Genomic DNA, 3,824 nt, shown 5'->3' on the forward strand with positions numbered 1-3,824 from the left:
CTAATTGAGGGTAAAATTCCATCCAGGGTCCTGAAAATAGCCCGATAAATGAGCTCAGCTCTTTGCTGCTTGACTCAGCTAATCCTTCAGCTGCCGCCAGACAGCTTTGATTGTATCTTCTCTCCTTGGGCTCCCTTTAATGCCAAGGCCGAGCCGTGGCAGCTGCAGCAGCTCCCTGCAATTCATAATCTGCCTTTATTCCTGGCTGCACCACTGAACAGAGGTCGGCTCCCGCTCCTGCCTTGATTTATGAATATGGATTTTGTTGGTTAAGCCATTAGGAGCGGTGATGGAGCAATTCCCGGCACATCCTGCACCGCCGGTGCCTCATTTGCAGCCCGCCCCGCAGAACGCTCCCCCTGCAACGCTGCTCCTCATGCAGGGAAGATTATATTAAGGCTTTGTCTGTAATGCTGTAATTCCACCTCGCCTCCCTGAGCCCTCTCCAATGGGAAACAGCCCCGCTGCGGGCAGGGAAGCGCTGGGGAGAGGAGGGAACTCGTGCCCAGCGGGAGGAGCTGATGTCCCGTCCCAAAAGGCTTAAGGGAAAGTGTTAAACCGGCTGCCAGCCCAGTGGGGACCCCGCTCTGGCTGCTTGTGGTGCTGACCCGGTGCCTCCATCCATCCCTCCCTCCCTCCATCCATCCATCCGTCCGTCCCTCCTTCCCTTAATCCATCCATCCCTCCCTCCATCCATCGGGATGCTCCATCCGGAATAACCGGGGTGAGGGGGGGCTGATCCTGCTCTGCCCCCCTGGCAGCAGCCCAGCCCTGCAGGGCAGAGCCACCACCCCGGCTGGGGGCCGAGCAGGGCTCCAGGGAAGCCCGGAGGGGTCGGATCCCGCTCCCGAGGTGGCATTCCCGGTGCCGGGTCAGCCCGTCCCCGCCCCGCTCCGCAGAGCTTTGCGGCGCTGCGGAGGAAGAAACAGGCTGTGCCCGGTGGCCTGGCTGTGCAATTAGAGAAAACAAAGAGGGAGAAGGGAATTGTGTGAGCAGGGGCCGGGATACAGCTCCTGCTTCCTGGCTCCCAGCCGTGGCTTTTTCCCATCGCTTGTTTTGGAGAGGAGGAGGTTTCCCCTGCAGCTGCCCCCCCGGCAGGCAGCGCCCAGCACAGGGATATTTTGGCACCTTCTCCCTAAAAAAATAGCAGCAGCGGGGATGTGGTCATGGGTGAAACAAGCACAATGTCCATGTGGGAATCTTTGGGAAAGGTCCCAAGCAGAGCCAAGTTTTCCCTTCACAGCAGAAACGCTTGGAAAGGTGCACGAGTAATATCCAAGGCTTCTCTTTTCCAGAGCAGCAGAAAATTAAATTTCCATGTTATTTATCCAAGAACTCCTAAATGGAGCAGATCCACCCAGCTCATCACTCACCAGCATCCCCTGGCTTGGTTCTAATTAGCTGGAGCAGGCAGGGGCTGAGCCAGGCAGGTGACAGAGCTCAGGATCCTGGGAGTGCAGGAAAATCACCCCGACAGGCTGGGAGCAGGGCTAGGATCAAGGCACTGGAGCAGGGAACGAGGGGACACTGGCTCTGAGGGCTCAGGGGTGGTGCAAGCCAGGACTGAGGGACAGGGGACACACCAGGCTGCCGGGACTGCAGCTCTGGCTGGGCAGCCCTGGTGTCCCAGGGCAGGAATAATTTGGGTCCCTGGAGGTGAGGAGAGGGATGACAAGGTGACAGAAAGCCCCAGGGAGAAGTGACCCATGGAGGAAAATGCTTCCCAGAGAGGTAAGATATGAAGGGAGAGAGGGAGGAGAGGGAATTTGGGGTTGTCCCCCAGGTACTGGAGATGGGATGATGGGAACAGGTTCATTTGGGATCAGCTGGAGAGGGGTGGGATGTGGGACAGTGGATTGGGGCAGGAGCAGGGAAGGAGGGGCCGAGTGCCACAGAGGGGCCCCAGGGGTGCCAAGTCCCACAGGTACCTCCAGGAGTCCCGGTTTCAGCAGGTGGCCTCACCCAAGAGCCTCGGGGGGCAACATTTCACACGTCTGTGTGGCTCCCAGCCCCACGAGTGTCCACGTGGATCCTGATCCCGTGAGTGTCCATGTCCACATGGATCCTGGTCCCATAATTGTCAGCATCCATTTGATCCTCATCTCTCGAGTGTCCGTGTGGATCTCAGTCCCACAAGTGTCGGTGTCCATGTGAACTCCTGTCTGACACATGGACATATCCACGTGGATCCCCATCCCACGAGTGTCTGTGTCCATGTGAACCCCTGTCTGACACATGGACATATCCACGTGGATCCCCATCCCACGAGTGCCCATGTCCGTGCAGATCCTGATCCCACGAGTGTCTGTGTCCATGTGGATCCTGATCCCATGACTGTCCATATCCATGCAGATCCCAGTCCCACGAGTGTCCATTCCGATCCCAATCCCACTCGTCTCCGTGTCCGTGTCCATGTGGATCCCAATCCCAATCCCGCTCGTGTCCGTGTCCATGTGGATCCCCATCCCACGAGTGGCCGTGTCCGGTCTCCAGGCGCCCCCTGGCGGACACGGCGCGGCCCAGCCTCGCCCGGCAGCGGCTGCTCGGGGAGAATCCCTCGGGATGGATCCCACGGGACTGAACCCCCCGGGATGGATCCCGCGGGACTGAACCCCTCGGGATGGATCCCACGGGACTGAACCCCCCGGGATGGATCCCGCGGGACTGAACCCCTCGGGATGGATCCCGCGGGACTGAACCCCCCGGGACGGATCCCGCGGGACTGAAACCCCCGGGACGGATCCCACGGGACTGAACCCCTCGGGATGGATCCCGCGGGACTGAACCCCCCGGGATGGATCCCACGGGACTGAACCCCTCGGGATGGATCCCGCGGGACTGAACCCCCCGGGATGGATCCCGCGGGACTGAACCCCTCGGGATGGATCCCACGGGACTGAACCCCTCGGGACTGAACCCCACAGGATAAAATCCCACGGGACCGACTCCACGGGGGCTCTGGAGGGACAAGGTGACATTAAACCAGGAGCCAGGAGCAGAGCCCAGCACTCACAGAGGTTAAGGACGGCTGGGTCATGGCACGGGGCAAGGATTAGGAGTTCGTGCCTGAACCTGGGGAGTTCAGAGCTCCACGGCCAGGGTTTGTTCTCAAAAACAATCAGCAGCCAAGGAACTTACCAGCAAAACTGGGCTGCAAAACTCAAAGCACGACATTCCCTCCAGGAAAGGCAGGACAGGGAACACGGGGCTGGCACAGGACCTGCAGCAGGAGGAGGAAAAGCTCCTTGGTGGCAGCTGAGCTCATGCCACAAGTTCTCCCATTTCCACAGAGTCCCTTGGAAAAGCAGTGCAGAGCTGGAGTGGGTGTGAATTTGAAGTGTAGGAAACAGACAACTCTCAGTCTGATCCCACAGAGAAGGGGCTGACACCACCACCTCCCCCTCCTCATCCCTCGTGCTGGTTTGGTGCCAGCTGATCCCTTTCAGACCAAGTGGAAGGAAGAAGGGGGAAAAAAAATACCCAGGATTACCTCAGGCTTCCTTTCAGGAAGGGCAGGAGGCTCTGTCAGGGCTCAGGGTGCCTCTTCTGCCCCCCCAAATCTGCTGGGGGAGGGAGCCAGGCACCCCAGGAGGAGAGGACAGAAAACAGGGATAAGGCAAGAATTGGGATTTCACAGCATGAGGTGTGGGATGTGTCTGACATCTTCAGGAAATCAGAACTGCTCACCCAGTGCCCAAACAAGGGAGAAGGATTTCCTATCCCACGCTGAAGACAGGCAGCTGCACATCAGGAGGGTGGAACTGGCCCAACATTTTCCTTTGGGACAAAGGGGAAAAAAAAAAAAAAAAGGAAGCAAACAGAAC

The sequence above is a fragment of the Haemorhous mexicanus genome, chromosome 12 (genome assembly GCF_027477595.1).
Source record: "Haemorhous mexicanus isolate bHaeMex1 chromosome 12, bHaeMex1.pri, whole genome shotgun sequence".
In the NCBI taxonomy this organism is placed as follows: domain Eukaryota; kingdom Metazoa; phylum Chordata; class Aves; order Passeriformes; family Fringillidae; genus Haemorhous; species Haemorhous mexicanus.